The 18344-nt window shown below is 33.7% G+C and overlaps 15 non-coding genes across 15 annotated transcripts; all 15 read left to right on the forward strand.

The window, feature by feature from the left end:
* The first annotated feature begins 203 nt into the window (after positions 1-203).
* Positions 204-285, forward strand: TRNAL-UAG (transfer RNA leucine (anticodon UAG)). The gene has a single exon. It is a non-coding gene; the product is annotated as a tRNA-Leu (tRNA).
* Positions 286-2770: 2485 nt separating this feature from the next.
* On the forward strand, positions 2771-2852 carry TRNAL-AAG (transfer RNA leucine (anticodon AAG)). Its single transcript has one exon. It is a non-coding gene; the product is annotated as a tRNA-Leu (tRNA).
* Positions 2853-3110: 258 nt separating this feature from the next.
* Positions 3111-3198, forward strand: TRNAL-UAG (transfer RNA leucine (anticodon UAG)). Its single transcript has one exon. It is a non-coding gene; the product is annotated as a tRNA-Leu (tRNA).
* A 1696-nt stretch (positions 3199-4894) lies between these two features.
* TRNAL-AAG (transfer RNA leucine (anticodon AAG)) lies at positions 4895-4976 on the forward strand. Its single transcript has one exon. It is a non-coding gene; the product is annotated as a tRNA-Leu (tRNA).
* Positions 4977-5238: 262 nt separating this feature from the next.
* Positions 5239-5320, forward strand: TRNAL-UAG (transfer RNA leucine (anticodon UAG)). Its single transcript has one exon. It is a non-coding gene; the product is annotated as a tRNA-Leu (tRNA).
* Positions 5321-6965: 1645 nt separating this feature from the next.
* TRNAL-UAG (transfer RNA leucine (anticodon UAG)) lies at positions 6966-7047 on the forward strand. The gene has a single exon. It is a non-coding gene; the product is annotated as a tRNA-Leu (tRNA).
* Positions 7048-8737: 1690 nt separating this feature from the next.
* On the forward strand, positions 8738-8819 carry TRNAF-AAA (transfer RNA phenylalanine (anticodon AAA)). The gene has a single exon. It is a non-coding gene; the product is annotated as a tRNA-Phe (tRNA).
* A 263-nt stretch (positions 8820-9082) lies between these two features.
* Positions 9083-9164, forward strand: TRNAL-UAG (transfer RNA leucine (anticodon UAG)). Its single transcript has one exon. It is a non-coding gene; the product is annotated as a tRNA-Leu (tRNA).
* Positions 9165-11321: 2157 nt separating this feature from the next.
* On the forward strand, positions 11322-11403 carry TRNAL-UAG (transfer RNA leucine (anticodon UAG)). Its single transcript has one exon. It is a non-coding gene; the product is annotated as a tRNA-Leu (tRNA).
* A 1692-nt stretch (positions 11404-13095) lies between these two features.
* TRNAF-AAA (transfer RNA phenylalanine (anticodon AAA)) lies at positions 13096-13177 on the forward strand. The gene has a single exon. It is a non-coding gene; the product is annotated as a tRNA-Phe (tRNA).
* Positions 13178-13440: 263 nt separating this feature from the next.
* TRNAL-UAG (transfer RNA leucine (anticodon UAG)) lies at positions 13441-13522 on the forward strand. The gene has a single exon. It is a non-coding gene; the product is annotated as a tRNA-Leu (tRNA).
* A 1698-nt stretch (positions 13523-15220) lies between these two features.
* On the forward strand, positions 15221-15302 carry TRNAL-AAG (transfer RNA leucine (anticodon AAG)). Its single transcript has one exon. It is a non-coding gene; the product is annotated as a tRNA-Leu (tRNA).
* Positions 15303-15564: 262 nt separating this feature from the next.
* Positions 15565-15646, forward strand: TRNAL-UAG (transfer RNA leucine (anticodon UAG)). Its single transcript has one exon. It is a non-coding gene; the product is annotated as a tRNA-Leu (tRNA).
* A 1701-nt stretch (positions 15647-17347) lies between these two features.
* TRNAL-AAG (transfer RNA leucine (anticodon AAG)) lies at positions 17348-17429 on the forward strand. Its single transcript has one exon. It is a non-coding gene; the product is annotated as a tRNA-Leu (tRNA).
* A 262-nt stretch (positions 17430-17691) lies between these two features.
* On the forward strand, positions 17692-17773 carry TRNAL-UAG (transfer RNA leucine (anticodon UAG)). Its single transcript has one exon. It is a non-coding gene; the product is annotated as a tRNA-Leu (tRNA).
* Positions 17774-18344: the final 571 nt, after the last annotated feature.

Genomic DNA, 18344 nt, shown 5'->3' on the forward strand with positions numbered 1-18344 from the left:
AGCAAATCAATAATAAAAAATCCTTACTCATTAATATTGTCTACTAATTTTGTACCTTTTTTATGCTTCCTTAACTTTTTGTATTTTAAATACTTGTAACATGACACTTCTTTTCAAGTATTGATTTAAAACAACACATTTTTTTCCTGTAATCTCAACTGTATGATCCAAAACTGTGAGCTTTCAGTCAAACAGGTTCATGTGGTAGCATGGCCGAGCGGTCTAAGTCGCTGGATTTAGGCTCCAGTCTCTCTGGAGGCGTGGGTTCAAATCCCACTGCTGCCATAATGATTTTACTATGAAAACATCAGTCAGTGATGACAAAATGTTTTTCTCCACTAATAAGAAAAACAATAATAATAAAGACTTTTCTCCTCAATAGCTGATTGATATGATCCAGATGCATGAGCTAAAAATCAGCAGTGTCTAAGGCGCTGCATTAAAGTTCCAGTTTCTTTGGAGGCTTTGGATCAAAACCTACTGCCGCTATAATTATTTTTCCTAAGAAAAAATAAGTCATTGATGTCAAAGTGTTTTTCTTTACTAAACAGCAAATGAATAATAAAAAAATCCTTTCTCATTAATATTTTATGTCAATTTATGTACTTTTTTAACCTTCCAAAACATTTTGTACATAACTTAAACACTTTTGGTATGACACTTCTTTTTAAGTATTTATTTAAAACCAAAAAAATGTTTGTACTGTAATCTGTGCTATATGGCCCAGATCTGTGAGCTAAGAGTGTTCATTTGGTACCATGGCCGAACGGTCTAAGGCCACTAAGCTGCTAAAATAAAATATTGGTAGGTTAAAAAGTTCATCATCTGCCCTAGATTTTAAAACAGTTTATCATAATTTCAAGTCTTCTCAAAATGTAAAAATAATATGTAAAATTATAAACTATGAGCTATGGAGTCAAGGTAGAAATGTGGCTGAGCGGTCTAAGATGCTGCATTAAGGCTCCAGTCTGTTTGGAGGCATGGGTTCAAATTCCACTGCTGTCATAATTATTTTCAAGATACAATGACTGTCATTGATGTCAAAGTGTTTTTCTCCACTAAACAGCAAGTCAATAATAAAAAATCCTTTCTAATTAATATTGTCTGCTAATTTTGTACCTTTTTTAAATTTTTGTATTTTAAACACTTTTAACATGACACTTCTTTTCAAGTATTGATTTATAACTACACAAATTTTTCTTGTAATCTTAACTATATGATCCAGAACTCTGAGCTTTGAGTCAAAAGTATCCATGGGGTAGCAAGGGCGAGCAATCTAAGGCACTGGATTTAGGTTCCAGTATCTCTGGAGGCGTGGGTCCGAATCCCACTGCTTCCATAATGATTTTACTATGAAAATGTCAGTCAGTGATGGCAATGTGTTTTTCTCCACTAATAAGAAAATCAATAATAATAAAGTCCTTTCTCCTCAACATCTGATCAATATGATCCAGATGCATTAGCTAAAAATCAGCAGTGTCTAAGGTGATGGATTAAAGTTCCAGATTCTTTGGAGGAATTGGTTCAAAGCAAAAAAATGGTGAACTGCTCAATCAGATAGTGATGTCACTCAGGTGCTAAAAGGGAGGGGTAATTCTGTGAAGGAAAAAACAATGGTTCCCTAATGCACACTGAGTGAATAATATTCCTACATAATAGTCAGATAATACGGAGATCTTGGTTGCGTATATCTGCAGATATAGGGTTAAGCCCCCAGGCCGATCGACAAGGCCTCTCCGTCACTGGGGGTCCCTAATATTAGGTATGGGTCCGGGGTGCAGGACCCCATAATGTCGGCACAGGTTGGCTACCCCAGGTCAGCACACAAGTGAAAGTTAATAGGGTTAATAAGAAGCACAGAAGTGCTATGTGAGTGGTGTGATTAAAATAATACAAAAATATATACAAAGTGATAGGGAAACTCATAAGTGTTAATAAAGTGTTAGGGTGTGCCGACCTGAAGCAGCCCAGCGATACCGACATAAATGGGGTGGGTGTGGGGTGTGGTGGCCCCTGTGTCGGTATCGCTGGGCTGCTTCAGGTCGGCACACCCTAACACTTTATTAACACTTATGAGTTTCCCTATCACTTTGTATATATTTTTGTATTATTTTAATCACACCACTCACATAGCACTTCTGTGCTTCTTATTAACCCTATTAACTTTCACTTGTGTGCTGACCTGGGGTAGCCGACCTGTGCCGACATTATGGGGTCCTGCACCCCGGACCCATACCTAATATTAGGGACCCCCAGTGACGGAGAGGCCTTGTCGATCAGCCTGGGGGCTTAACCCTATATCTGCAGGAATTGGTTCAAAACCTACTGCCGCCATAATTATTTTCCCTGAGAAAAAATAAGTAATTGATGTCAAAGTGTTTTTTCTCTACTAAACAGCAAATGAATAATAAAAATATCCTTTCTCATTGATATTTTATGTCAATTTATGTACTTTTTTAACATTCCAAAACGTTTTGTACATAATTTAAACACTTTTTGCATTACACTTCTTTTTAAATATTGATTTAAAAAATGTTTTTACTGTAACCTGAGCTAAATGACCATGATCTGTGAGCTAAGAGTGTCCATGTGGTACCATGGCCGAGCGGTCTAAGTCCACTAAGTTGCTAAAGTAAAATATTGGAAGGTTGAAAAGTTCATCATCTGTCCTAGATTTTAAAACAGTTTATCACAATTTCAAGTCTTCTCAAACTTTAAAAATATTATGTAAAATAATAAACTATGACCTTTGGAGCCAAAATAGATATGTGGTAGCGTGGCTGAGCGGTCTAAGGCGCTGGATTAAGGCTCCAGTCTCTTTGGAGGCGTGGGTTCAAATCCCACTGCTGCCATAATTATTTTTAAGAGAAAATGACATTTATTGATGTCAAACTGTTTTACTCTACTAAACAGCAAATCAATAATAAAAAATCCTTACTCATTAATATTGTCTACTAATTTTGTACCTTTTTTATGCTTCCTTAACTTTTTGTATTTTAAATACTTGTAACATGACACTTCTTTTCAAGTATTGATTTAAAACAACACATTTTTTCCTGTAATCTCAACTGTATGATCCAGAACTGTGAGCTGTCAGTCAGACAGGTCCATGTGGTAGCATGGCCGAGTGGTCTAAGGCGCTGGGTTTAGGCTCCAGTCTCTCTGGAGGCGTGGGTTCAAATCCCACAACTGCCATAATGATTTTACTATGAAAACATCAGTCAGTGATGACAAAATGTTTTTCTCCACTAATAAGAAAACAATAATAATAAAGACTTTTCTCCTCAATAGCTGATTGATATGATCCAGATGCATGAGCTAAAAATCAGCAGTATCTAAGGCGCTGGATTAAGGTTCCAGTTTCTTTGGAGGCTTTGGATCAAAACCTACTGCCGCCATAATTATTTTTCCTAAGAAAAAATAAGTCATTGATGTCAAAGTGTTTTTCTTTACTAAACAGCAAATGAATAATAAAAAAAATCCTTTCACATTAATATTTTATGTCAATTTATGTACTTTTTTTAACCTTCCAAAACATTTTGTACATAACTTAAACACTTTTGGTATGACACTTCTTTTTAAGTATTTATTTAAAACCAAAAAAATGTTTGTACTGTAATCTGTGCTATATGGCCCAGATCTGTGAGCTAAGAGTGATCATTTGGTACCATGGCCGAGTGGTCTAAGGCCACAAAGCTGCTAAAATAAAATATTGGTAGGTTAAAAAGTTCATCATCTGCCCTAGATTTTAAAACAGTTTATCATAATTTCAAGCGTCTTCTCAAAATGTAAAAATAATATGTAAAATTATAAACTATGAGCTATGGAGTCAAGGTACAAATGTGGCTGAGCGGTCTAAGATGCTGCATTAAGGCTCCAGTCTGTTTGGAGGCATGGGTTCAAATTCCACTGCTGTCATAATTATTTTCAAGATAAAACGACTGTCATTGATGTCAAAGTGTTTTTCTCCACTAAACAGCAAGTCAATAATAAAAAATCCTTTCTAATTAATATTGTCTGCTAATTTTGTACCTTTTTTAAATTTTTGTATTTTAAATACTTTTAACATGACACTTCTTTTCAAGTATTGATGTATAACTACACAATTGTTTCTTGTAATCTTAACTATATGATCCAGAACTCTTAGCTTTGAGTCAAAAGTATCCATGGGGTAGCAAGGGCGAGCGGTCTAAGGCACTGGATTTAGGTTCCAGTCTCTCTGGAGGCGTGGGTCCGAATCCCACTGCTTCCATAATGATTTTACTATGAAAATGTCAGTCAGTGATGGCAATGTGTTTTTCTCCACTAATAAGAAAATCAATAATAATAAAGTCCTTTCTCCTCAACATCTGATCAATATGACCCAGATGCATTAGCTAAAAATCAGCAGTGTCTAAGGTGCTGGATTAAAGTTCCAGATTCTTTGGAGGAATTGGTTCAAAACCTACTGCCGCCATAATTATTTTCCCTGAGAAAAAATAAGTAATTGATGTCAAAGTGTTTTTTCTCTACTAAACAGCAAATGAATAATAAAAATATCCTTTCTCATTGATATTTTATGTCAATTTATGTACTTTTTTAACATTCAAAAACGTTTTGTACATAATTTAAACACTTTTTGCATTACACTTCTTTTTAAATATTGATTTAAAAAATGTCTTTACTGTAACCTGAGCTATATGACCCAGATCTGTGAGCTAAGAGTGTCCATGTGGTACCATGACCGAGCAGTCTAAGGCCACTAAGTTGCTAAAGTAAAATATTGGAAGATTGAAAAGTTCATCATCTGTCCTAGATTTTAAAACAGTTTATCACAATTTCAAGAGTCTTCTCAAACTTTAAAAATAATATGTAAAATAATAAACTATGACCTTTGGAGCCTAAATAGATATGTGGTAGCATGGCTGAGCGGTCTAAGGCACTGGATTAAGGCTCCAGTCTCTTTGGAGGTGTTGGTTCAAATCCCACTGCTGCCATAATTATTTTCAAGAGAAAATGACATTTATTGATTTCAAACTGTTTTACTCTACTAAACAGCAAATCAATAATAAAAAATCCTTACTCATTAATATTGTCTACTAATTTTGTACCTTTTTTATGCTTCCTTAACTTTTTGTATTTTAAATACTTGTAACATGACACTTCTTTTCAAGTATTGATTTAAAACAACACATGTTATTCCTGTAATCTCAACTGTATGATCCAGAACTGTGAGCATTCACTCAGACAGGTTCACGTGGTAGCATGGCCGAGCGGTCTAAGGCGCTGGATTTAGGCTCCAGTCTCTCTGGAGGCGTGGGTTCAAATCCCCCTGCTGCCATAATGATTTTACTATGAAAACATCAGTCAGTGATGAAAAAATGTTTTTCTCCACTAATAAGAAAAACAATAATAATAAAGACTTTTCTCCTCAATAGCTGATTGATATAATCCAGATGCATGAGCTAAAAATCAGCAGTGTCTAAGGCGCTGGATTAAGGTTCCAGTTTCTTTGGAGGCTTTGGATCAAAACCTACTGCCGCCATAATTATTTTCCTAAGAAAAAATAAGTCATTGATGTCAAAGTGTTTTTCTTTACTAAACAGCAAGTCAATAATAAAAAATCCTTTCTAATTAATATTGTCTGCTAATTTTGTACCTTTTTTTAATTTTTGTATTTTAAACACTTTTAACATGACACTTCTTTTCAAGTATTGATTTATAACTACACAATTTTTTCTTGTAATCTTAACTATATGATCCAGAACTTTGAGATTTGAGTCAAAAGTATCCATGGGATAGCAAGGGCGAGCGGTCTAAAGCACTGGATTTAGGTTCCAGTCTCTCTGGAGGCGTGGGTCCGAATCCCACTGCTTCCATAAAGATTTTACTATGAAAATGTCAGTCAGTGATGGCAATGTGTTTTTCTCCACTAATAAGAAAATCAATAATAATAAAGTCCTTTCTCCTCAACATCTGATCAATATGATCCAGATGCATTAGCTAAAAATCAGCAGTGTCTAAGGTGCTGGATTAAGGTTCCAGATTCTTTGGAGGAATTGGTTCAAAACCTACTGCCGCCATAATTATTTTCCCTGAGAAAAAATAAGTAATTGATGTCAAAGTGTTTTTTCTCTACTAAACAGCAAATGAATAATAAAAATATCCTTTCTCATTGATATTTTATGTCAATTTATGTACTTTTTTAACGTTCCAAAACGTTTTGTACATAATTTAAACACTTTTTGCATTACACTTCTTTTTAAATATTGATTTAAAAAAATGTTTTTACTGTAACCTGAGCTATATGACCCAGATCTGTGAGCTAAGAGTGTCCATGTGGTACCATGACCGAGCAGTCTAAGGCCACTAAGTTGCTAAAGTAAAATATTGGAAGGTTGAAAAGTTCATCATCTGTCCTAGATTTTAAAACAGTTTATCACAATTTCAAGAGTCTTCTCAAACTTTAAAAATAATATGTAAAATAATAAACTATGACCTTTGGAGCCAAAATAGATATGTGGTAGCATGGCTGAGCGGTCTAAGGCGCTAAGGTTCAAATCCCACTGCTGCCATAATTATTTTCAAGAGAAAATGACATTTATTGATGTCAAACTGTTTTACTCTACTAAACAGCAAATCAATATTAAAAAATCCTTACTCATTAATATTGTCTACTAATTTTGTACCTTTGGAGGCGTGGGTTCAAATCCCACTGCTGCCATAATTATTTTCAAGAGAAAATGACATTTATTGATGTCAAACTGTTTTACTCTTCTAAACAGCAAATCAATAATAAAAAATCCTTACTCATTAATATTGACTACTAATTTTGTACCTTTTTTATGCTTCCTTAACTTTTTGTATTTTAAATACTTTTAACATGACACTTCTTTTCAAGTATTGATTTAAAACAACACATTTTTTTCCTGTAATCTCAACTGTATGATCCAGAACTGTGAGCTTTCAATCAGACAGGCCCATGTGGTAGCATGGCCGAGCGGTCTAAGGCGCTGGATTTAGGCTCCAGTCTCTCTGGAGGCGTGGGTTCAAATCCCACTGCTGCCATAATGATTTTACTATGAAAACATCAGTCAGTGATGACAAAATGTTTTTCTCCACTAATAAGAAAAACAATAATAATAAAGACTTCTCCTCAATAGCTGATTGATATGATCCAGATGCATGAGCTAAAAATCAGCAGTGTCTAAGGTGCAGGATTAAGGTTCCACTTTCTTTGGAGGCTTTGGATCAAAACCTACTGCCGCCATAATTATTTTTCCTAAGAAAAAATAAGTCATTGATGTCAAAGTGTTTTTCTTTACTAAACAGCAAATGAATAATAAAAAAATCCTTTCTCATTAATATTTTATGTCAATTTATGTACTTTTTTTAACCTTCCAAAACATTTTGTACATAACTAAAACACTTTTGGTATGACACTTCTTTTTAAGTATTTATTTAAAACAAAAAAAATGTTTGTACTGTAATCTGAGCTATATGGCCCAGATCTGTGAGCTAAGAGTGTTCATTTGGTACCATGGCCGAGCGGTCTAAGGCCACTAAGCTGCTAAAATAAAATATTGGTAGGTTAAAAAGTTCATCATATGCCCTAGATTTTAAAACAGTTTATCATAATTTCAAGTCTTCTCAAAATGTAAAAATAATATGTAAAATTATAAACTATGAGCTATGGAGTCAAGGTAGAAATGTGGCTGAGCGGTCTAAGATGCTGCATTAAGGCTCTAGTCTGTATGGAGGCATGGGTTCAAATTCCACTGCTGTCATAATTATTTTCAAGATAAAACGACTGTCATTGATGTCAAAGTGTTTTTCTCCACTAAACAGCAAGTCAATAATAAAAAATCCTTTCTAATTAATATTGTCTGCTAATTTTGTACCTTTTTTAAATTTTTGTATTTTAAACACTTTTAACATGACACTTCTTTTCAAGTATTGATTTATAACTACACAAATTTTTCTTGTAATCTTAACTATATGATCCAGAACTCTGAGCTTTGAGTCAAAAGTATCCATGGGGTAGCAAGGGCGAGCGATCTAAGGCACTGGATTTAGGTTCCAGTCTCTCTGGAGGCATGTGTCCTAATCCCACTGCTTCCATAATGATTTTACTATGAAAATGTCAGTAAGTGATGGCAATGTGTTTTTCTCCACTAATAAGAAAATCAATAATAATAAAGTCCTTTCTCCTCAACATCTGATCAATATGATGCATTAGCTAAAAATCAGCAGTGTCTAAGGTGCTGGATTAAGGTTCCAGATTCTTTGGAGGAATTGGTTCAAAACCTACTGCCGCCATAATTATTTTCCCTGAGAAAAAATAAGTAATTGATGTCAAAGTATTTTTTCTCTACTAAACAGCAAATGAATAATAAAAATATCCTTTCTCATTGATATTTTATGTCAATTTATGTACTTTTTTAACCTTCCAAAACGTTTTGTACATAATTTAAACACTTTTTGCATTACATTTCTTTTTAAATATTGATTTAAAAAAATGTTTTTACTGTAACCTGAGCTATATGACCCAGATCTGTGAGCTAAGAGTGTCCATGTGGTACCATGGCCGAGCGGTCTAAGGCCACTAAGTTGCTAAAGTAAAATATTGGAAGGTTGAAAAGTTCATCATCTGTCCTAGATTTTAAAACAGTTTATCACAATTTCAAGAGTCTTCTCAAACTTTAAAAATAATATGTAAAATAATAAACTGTGACCTTTGGAGCCAAAATAGATTTGTGGTAGCATTGCTGAGCAGTCTAAGGCGCTGGATTAAAGCTCCAGTCTCTTTGGAGGCGTGGGTTCAAATCCCACTGCTGCCATAATTATTTTCAAGAGAAAATGACATTTATTGATGTCAAACTGTTTTACTCTACTAAACAGCAAATCAATAATAAAAAATCCTTACTCATTAATATTGTCTACTAATTTTGTACCTTTTTTATGCTTCCTTAAAATTTTGTATTTTAAATACTTGTAACATGACACTTCTTTTCAAGTATTGATTTAAAACAACACATTTTTTTTCCTGTAATCTCAACTGTATGATCCAGAACTGTGAGCTTTCAGTCAGACAGGTCCATGTGGTAGCATGGCCGAGCGGTCTAAGGCGCTGGATTTAGGCTCCAGTCTCTCTGGAGGCGTGGGTTCAAATCCCACTGCTGCCATAATGATTTTACTATGAAAACATCAGTCAGTGATGACAAAATGTTTTTCTCCACTAATAAGAAAAACAATAATAATAAAGACTTTTCTCCTCAATAGCTGATTGATATGATCCAGATGCATGAGCTAAAAATCAGCAGTGTCTAAGGCGCTGGATTAAGGTTCCAGTTTCTTTGGAGGCTTTGAATCAAAACCTACTGCCGCCATATTTATTTTTCCTAAGAAAACATAAGTCATTGATGTCAAAGTGTTTTTCTTTACTAAACAGCAAATGAATAATAAAAAAATCCTTTCTCATTAATATTTTATGTCAATTGATGTACTTTTTTAACCTTCCAAAACATTTTGTACATAACTTAAACACTTTTGGTATGACACTTCTTTTTAAGTATTTATTTAAAACAAAAAAAATGTTTGTACTGTAATCTGAGCTATATGGCCCAGATCTGTGAACTAAGAGTGTTCATTTGGTACCATGGCCGAGCGGTCTAAGGCCACTAAGCTGCTAAAATAAAATATTGGTAGGTTAAAAAGTTCATCATCTGCCCTAGATTTTAAAACAGTTTATCATAATTTCAAGAGTCTTCTCAAAATGTAAAAATAATATGTAAAATTATAAACTATGAGCTATGGAGTCAAGGTAGAAATGTGGCTGAGCAGTCTAAGATGCTGCATTAAGGCTCCAGTCTGTATGGAGGCATGGGTTCAAATTCCACTGCTGTCATAATTATTTTCAAGATAAAACGACTGTCATTGATATCAAAGTGTTTTTCTCCACTAAACAGCAAGTCAATAATAAAAAATCCTTTCTAATTAATATTGTCTGCTAATTTTGTACCTTTTTTAAATTTTTGTATTTTAAACACTTTTAACATGACACTTCTTTTCAAGTATTGATTTATAACTACACAAATTTTTCTTGTAATCTTAACTATATGATCCAGAACTCTGAGCTTTGAGTCAAAAGTATCCATGGGGTAGCAAGGGCGAGCGATCTAAGGCACTGGATTTAGGTTCCAGTCTCTCTGGAGGCATGTGTCCTAATCCCACTGCTTCCATAATGATTTTACTATGAAAATGTCAGTCAGTGATGGCAATGTGTTTTTCTCCACTAATAAGAAAATCAATAATAATAAAGTCCTTTCTCCTCAACATCTGATCAATATGATGCATTAGCTAAAAATCAGCAGTGTCTAAGGTGCTGGATTAAGGTTCCAGATTCTTTGGAGGAATTGGTTCAAAACCTACTGCCGCCATAATTATTTTCCCTGAGAAAAAATAAGTAATTGATGTCAAAGTGTTTTTTCTCTACTAAACAGCAAATGAATAATAAAAATATCCTTTCTCATTGATATTTTATGTCAATTTATGTACTTTTTTAACGTTCCAAAACGTTTTGTACATAATTTAAACACTTTTTGCATTACACTTCTTTTTAAATATTGATTTAAAAAAATGTTTTTACTGTAACCTGAGCTATATGACCCAGATCTGTGAGCTAAGAGTGTCCATGTGGTACCATGACCGAGCAGTCTAAGGCCACTAAGTTGCTAAAGTAAAATATTGGAAGGTTGAAAAGTTCATCATCTGTCCTAGATTTTAAAACAGTTTATCACAATTTCAAGAGTCTTCTCAAACTTTAAAAATAATATGTAAAATAATAAACTATGACCTTTGGAGCCAAAATAGATATGTGGTAGCATGGCTGAGCGGTCTAAGGCGCTAAGGTTCAAATCCCACTGCTGCCATAATTATTTTCAAGAGAAAATGACATTTATTGATGTCAAACTGTTTTACTCTACTAAACAGCAAATCAATATTAAAAAATCCTTACTCATTAATATTGTCTACTAATTTTGTACCTTTGGAGGCGTGGGTTCAAATCCCACTGCTGCCATAATTATTTTCAAGAGAAAATGACATTTATTGATGTCAAACTGTTTTACTCTTCTAAACAGCAAATCAATAATAAAAAATCCTTACTCATTAATATTGACTACTAATTTTGTACCTTTTTTATGCTTCCTTAACTTTTTGTATTTTAAATACTTTTAACATGACACTTCTTTTCAAGTATTGATTTAAAACAACACATTTTTTTCCTGTAATCTCAACTGTATGATCCAGAACTGTGAGCTTTCAATCAGACAGGCCCATGTGGTAGCATGGCCGAGCGGTCTAAGGCGCTGGATTTAGGCTCCAGTCTCTCTGGAGGCGTGGGTTCAAATCCCACTGCTGCCATAATGATTTTACTATGAAAACATCAGTCAGTGATGACAAAATGTTTTTCTCCACTAATAAGAAAAACAATAATAATAAAGACTTTTCTCCTCAATAGCTGATTGATATGATCCAGATGCATGAGCTAAAAATCAGCAGTGTCTAAGGTGCAGGATTAAGGTTCCACTTTCTTTGGAGGCTTTGGATCAAAACCTACTGCCGCCATAATTATTTTTCCTAAGAAAAAATAAGTCATTGATGTCAAAGTGTTTTTCTTTACTAAACAGCAAATGAATAATAAAAAAATCCTTTCTCATTAATATTTTATGTCAATTTATGTACTTTTTTTAACCTTCCAAAACATTTTGTACATAACTAAAACACTTTTGGTATGACACTTCTTTTTAAGTATTTATTTAAAACAAAAAAAATGTTTGTACTGTAATCTGAGCTATATGGCCCAGATCTGTGAGCTAAGAGTGTTCATTTGGTACCATGGCCGAGCGGTCTAAGGCCACTAAGCTGCTAAAATAAAATATTGGTAGGTTAAAAAGTTCATCATATGCCCTAGATTTTAAAACAGTTTATCATAATTTCAAGTCTTCTCAAAATGTAAAAATAATATGTAAAATTATAAACTATGAGCTATGGAGTCAAGGTAGAAATGTGGCTGAGCGGTCTAAGATGCTGCATTAAGGCTCTAGTCTGTATGGAGGCATGGGTTCAAATTCCACTGCTGTCATAATTATTTTCAAGATAAAACGACTGTCATTGATGTCAAAGTGTTTTTCTCCACTAAACAGCAAGTCAATAATAAAAAATCCTTTCTAATTAATATTGTCTGCTAATTTTGTACCTTTTTTAAATTTTTGTATTTTAAACACTTTTAACATGACACTTCTTTTCAAGTATTGATTTATAACTACACAAATTTTTCTTGTAATCTTAACTATATGATCCAGAACTCTGAGCTTTGAGTCAAAAGTATCCATGGGGTAGCAAGGGCGAGCGATCTAAGGCACTGGATTTAGGTTCCAGTCTCTCTGGAGGCATGTGTCCTAATCCCACTGCTTCCATAATGATTTTACTATGAAAATGTCAGTCAGTGATGGCAATGTGTTTTTCTCCACTAATAAGAAAATCAATAATAATAAAGTCCTTTCTCCTCAACATCTGATCAATATGATGCATTAGCTAAAAATCAGCAGTGTCTAAGGTGCTGGATTAAGGTTCCAGATTCTTTGGAGGAATTGGTTCAAAACCTACTGCCGCCATAATTATTTTCCCTGAGAAAAAATAAGTAATTGATGTCAAAGTATTTTTTCTCTACTAAACAGCAAATGAATAATAAAAATATCCTTTCTCATTGATATTTTATGTCAATTTATGTACTTTTTTAACCTTCCAAAACGTTTTGTACATAATTTAAACACTTTTTGCATTACATTTCTTTTTAAATATTGATTTAAAAAAATGTTTTTACTGTAACCTGAGCTATATGACCCAGATCTGTGAGCTAAGAGTGTCCATGTGGTACCATGGCCGAGCGGTCTAAGGCCACTAAGTTGCTAAAGTAAAATATTGGAAGGTTGAAAAGTTCATCATCTGTCCTAGATTTTAAAACAGTTTATCACAATTTCAAGAGTCTTCTCAAACTTTAAAAATAATATGTAAAATAATAAACTGTGACCTTTGGAGCCAAAATAGATTTGTGGTAGCATTGCTGAGCAGTCTAAGGCGCTGGATTAAAGCTCCAGTCTCTTTGGAGGCGTGGGTTCAAATCCCACTGCTGCCATAATTATTTTCAAGAGAAAATGACATTTATTGATGTCAAACTGTTTTACTCTACTAAACAGCAAATCAATAATAAAAAATCCTTACTCATTAATATTGTCTACTAATTTTGTACCTTTTTTATGCTTCCTTAAAATTTTGTATTTTAAATACTTGTAACATGACACTTCTTTTCAAGTATTGATTTAAAACAACACATTTTTTTTCCTGTAATCTCAACTGTATGATCCAGAACTGTGAGCTTTCAGTCAGACAGGTCCATGTGGTAGCATGGCCGAGCGGTCTAAGGCGCTGGATTTAGGCTCCAGTCTCTCTGGAGGCGTGGGTTCAAATCCCACTGCTGCCATAATGATTTTACTATGAAAACATCAGTCAGTGATGACAAAATGTTTTTCTCCACTAATAAGAAAAACAATAATAATAAAGACTTTTCTCCTCAATAGCTGATTGATATGATCCAGATGCATGAGCTAAAAATCAGCAGTGTCTAAGGCGCTGGATTAAGGTTCCAGTTTCTTTGGAGGCTTTGAATCAAAACCTACTGCCGCCATATTTATTTTTCCTAAGAAAACATAAGTCATTGATGTCAAAGTGTTTTTCTTTACTAAACAGCAAATGAATAATAAAAAAATCCTTTCTCATTAATATTTTATGTCAATTGATGTACTTTTTTAACCTTCCAAAACATTTTGTACATAACTTAAACACTTTTGGTATGACACTTCTTTTTAAGTATTTATTTAAAACAAAAAAAATGTTTGTACTGTAATCTGAGCTATATGGCCCAGATCTGTGAACTAAGAGTGTTCATTTGGTACCATGGCCGAGCGGTCTAAGGCCACTAAGCTGCTAAAATAAAATATTGGTAGGTTAAAAAGTTCATCATCTGCCCTAGATTTTAAAACAGTTTATCATAATTTCAAGAGTCTTCTCAAAATGTAAAAATAATATGTAAAATTATAAGCTATGAGCTATGGAGTCAAGGTAGAAATGTAGCTGAGCGGTCTAAGATGCTGCATTAAGGCTCCAGTCTGTTTGGAGGCATGGGTTCAAATTCCACTGCTGTCATAATTATTTTCAAGATAAAACGACTGTCATTGATGTCAAAGTGTTTTTCTCCACTAAACAGAAAGTCAATAATAAAAAATCCTTTCTAATTAATATTGTCTGCTAATTTTGTACCTTTTTTAAATTTTTGTATTTTAAACACTTTTAACATGACACTTCTTTTCAAGTATTGATTTATAACTACACAATTTTTTCTTGTAATCTTAACTATATGATCCAGAACTCTGAGCTTTGAGTCAAAAGTATCCATGGGGTAGCAAGGGCGAGCGGTCTAAGGCACTGGATTTAGGTTCCAGTCTCTCTTGTGGGCGTGGGTCCGAATCCCACTGCTTCCATAATGATTTTACTATGAAAATGTCAGTCAGTGATGGCAATGTGTTTTTCTCCACTAATAAGAAAATCAATAATAATAAAGTCCTTTCTCCTCAACATCTGATCAATATGATCCAGATGCATTAGCTAAAAATCAACAGTGTCTAAAATGCTGGATTAAGGTTCCAGATTCTTTGGAGGAATTGGTTCAAAACCTACTGCCGCCATAATTATTTTCCCTGAGAAAAAATAAGTAATTGATGTCAAAGTGTTTTTCTCTACTAAACAGCAAATCAATAATAAAAATATCCTTTCTCATTGATATTTTATGTCAATTTATGTACTTTTTTAACCTTCCAAAACGTTTTGTACATAATTTAAACACTTTTTGCATTACACTTCTTTTTAAATATTGATTTAAAAAATGTTTTTACTGTAACCTGAGCTATATGACCCAGATCTGTGAGCTAAGAGTGTCCATGTGGTACCATGGCCGAGCGGTCTAAGACCACTAAGTTGCTAAAGTAAAATATTGGAAGGTTGAAAAGTTCATCATCTGTCCTAGATTTTAAAACAGTTTATCACAATTTCAAGAGTCTTCTCAAACTTTAAAAATAATATGTAAAATAATAAACTATGACCTTTCGAGCAAAAATAGATATGTGGTAGCATGGCCGAGCGGTCTAAGGCGCTGGATTAAGGCTCCAGTCTCTTTGGAGGCGAGGGTTCAAATCCCACTGCTGCCATAATTATATTCAAGAGAAAATGACATTCATTGATGTCAAACTGTTTTACTCTACTAAACAGCAAATCAATAATAAAAAATCCTTACTCATTAATATTGACTACTAATTTTGTACCTTTTTTATGCTTCCTTAACTTTTTGTATTTTAAATACTTGAAACATGACACTTCTTTTCAAGTATTGATTTAAAACAACACATTTTTTTCCTGTAATCTCAACTGTATGATCCAGAACTGTGAGCTTTCAGTCAGACAGGTCCATGTGGTAGCATGGCCGAGCGGTCTAAGGCGCTTGATTTAGGCTCCAGTCTCTCTGGAGGCGTGGGTTCAAATCCCACTGCTGCCATCATGATTTTACTATGAAAACATCAGTCAGTGATGACTAAATGTTTTTCTCCACTAATAAGATAAAAAATAATAATAAAGACTTTTCTCATCAATAGCTGATTGATATGATCCAGATGCATGAGCTAAAAATCAGCAGTGTCTAAGGCGCTGGATTAAGGTTTCAGTTTCTTTGGAGACTTTGGATCAAAACCTACTGCCGCCATAATTATTTTTCCTAAGAAAAAATAAGTCATTGATGTCAAAGTGTTTTTCTTTACTAAACAGCAAATGAATAATAAAAAAATCCTTTCTCATTAATATTTTATGTCAATTTTATGTACTTTTTTAACCTTCCAAAACATTTTGTACATAACTTAAACAGTATTGGTATGACACTTCTTTTTAAGTATTTATTTAAAAAAAAAAAAAATGTTTGTACTGTAAACTGAGCTATATGGCCCAGATCTGTGAGCTAAGAGTGTTCATTTGGTACCATGGCCGAGCGGTCTAAGGCCACTAAGTTGCTAAAATAAAATATTGGTAGGTTAAAAAGTTCATCATCTGCCCTAGATTTTAAAACAGTTTATCATAATTTCAAGAGTCTTCTCAAAATGTAAAAATAATATGTAAAATTATAAACTATGAGCTATGGAGTCAAGGTAGAAATGTGGCTGAGCGGTCTACGATGCTGCATTAAGGCTCCAGTCTGTTTGGAGGCATGGGTTCAAATTCCACTGCTGTCATAATTATTTTCAAGATAAAACGACTGTCATTGATGTCAAAGTGTTTTTCTCCACTAAACAGCAAGTCAATAATAAAAAATCCTTTCTAATTAATATTGTCTGCTAATTTTGTACCTTTTTTAAATTTTTGTATTTTAAACACTTTTAACATGACACTTCTTTTCAAGTATTGATTTATAACTACACAATTTTTTCTTGTAATCTTAACTATATGATCCAGAACTCTGAGCTTTGAGTCAAAAGTATCCATGGGGTAGCAAGGGCGAGCGGTCTAAGGCACTGGATTTAGGTTCCAGTCTCTCTGGAGGCGTGGGTCCGAATCCCACTGCTTCCATAATGATTTTACTATGAAAATGTCAGTCAGTGATGGCAATGTGTTTTTCTCCACTAATAAGAAAATCAATAATAATAAAGTCCTTTCTCCTCAAAATCTGATCAATATGATCCAGATGCATTAGCTAAAAACCAGCAGTGTCTAAGATGCTGGATTAAGGTTCCAGATTCTTTGGAGGAATTTGTTCAAAACCTACTGCCGCCATAATTATTTTCCCTGAGAAAAAATAAGTAATTGATGTCAAAGTGTTTTTTCTCTACTAAACAGCAAATCAATAATAAAAATATCCTTTCTCATTGATATTTTATGTCAATTTATGTACTTTTTTAACCTTCCAAAATGTTTTGTACATAATTTAAACACTTTTTGCATTATACTTCTTTTTAAATATTGATTTAAAAGAATGTTATTACTGTAACCTGAGCTATATGACCCAGATCTGTGAGCTAAGAGTGTCCATGTGGTACCATGGCCGAGCGGTCTAAGGCCACTAAGTTGCTAAAGTAAAATATTGGAAGGTTGAAAAGTTCATCATCTGTCCTAGATTTTAAAACAGTTTATCACAATTTCAAGAGTCTTCTCAAACTTTAAAAATAATATGTAAAATAATAAACTATGACCTTTCAAGTCAAAATAGATATGTGGTAGCATGGCCGAGCGGTCTAAGGCGCTGAATTAAGGCTCCAGTCTCTTTGGAGGCGTGGGTTCAAATCCCACTGCTGCCATAATTATATTCAAGAGAAAATGACATTCATTGATGTCAAACTGTTTTACTCTACTAAACAGCAAATCAATAATAAAAAATCCTTACTCATTAATATTGACTACTAATTTTGTACCTTTTTTATGCTTCCTTAACTTTTTGTATTTTAAATACTTGTAACATGACACTTCTTTTCAAGTATTGATTTAAAACAACACATTTTTTCCCTGTAATCTCAACTGTATGATCCAGAACTGTGAGCATTCAGTCAGACAGGTCCATGTGGTAGCATGGCCGAGCGGTCTAAGGCGCTGTATTTAGGCTCCAGTCTCTCTGGAGGCGTGGGTTCAAATCCCACTACTGCCATAATGATTTTACTATGAAAACATCAGTCAGTGATGACAAAATGTTTTTCACCACTAATAAGAAAAACAATAATAATAAAGACTTTTCTCATCAATAGCAGATTGATATGATCCAGATGCATGAGCTAAAAATCAGCAGTGTCTAAGGCGCTGGATTAAGGTTTCAGTTTCTTTGGAGGCTTTGGATCAAAACCTACTGCCGCCATAATTATTTTTCCTAAGAAAAAATAAGTCATTGATGTCAAAGTGTTTTTCTTTACTAAACAGCAAATGAATAATAAAAAAATCCTTTCTCATTAATATTTTATGTCAATTTATGTACTTTTTTAACCTTCCAAAACATTTTGTACATAACTTAAACACTTTTGGTATGACACTTCTTTTTAAGTATTTATTTAAAACAAAAAAAAAATGTTTGTACTGTAATCTGAGCTATATGGCCCAGATCTGTGAGCTAAGAGTGTTCATTTGGTACCATGGCCGAGCGGTCTAAGGCAACTAAGCTGCTAAAATAAAATATTGGTAGGTTAAAAAGTTAATCATCTGCCCTAGATTTTAAAACAGTTTATCAT

Source organism: Pseudophryne corroboree, chromosome 3 (assembly GCF_028390025.1).
Source record: "Pseudophryne corroboree isolate aPseCor3 chromosome 3, aPseCor3.hap2, whole genome shotgun sequence".
Classification (NCBI taxonomy): domain Eukaryota; kingdom Metazoa; phylum Chordata; class Amphibia; order Anura; family Myobatrachidae; genus Pseudophryne; species Pseudophryne corroboree.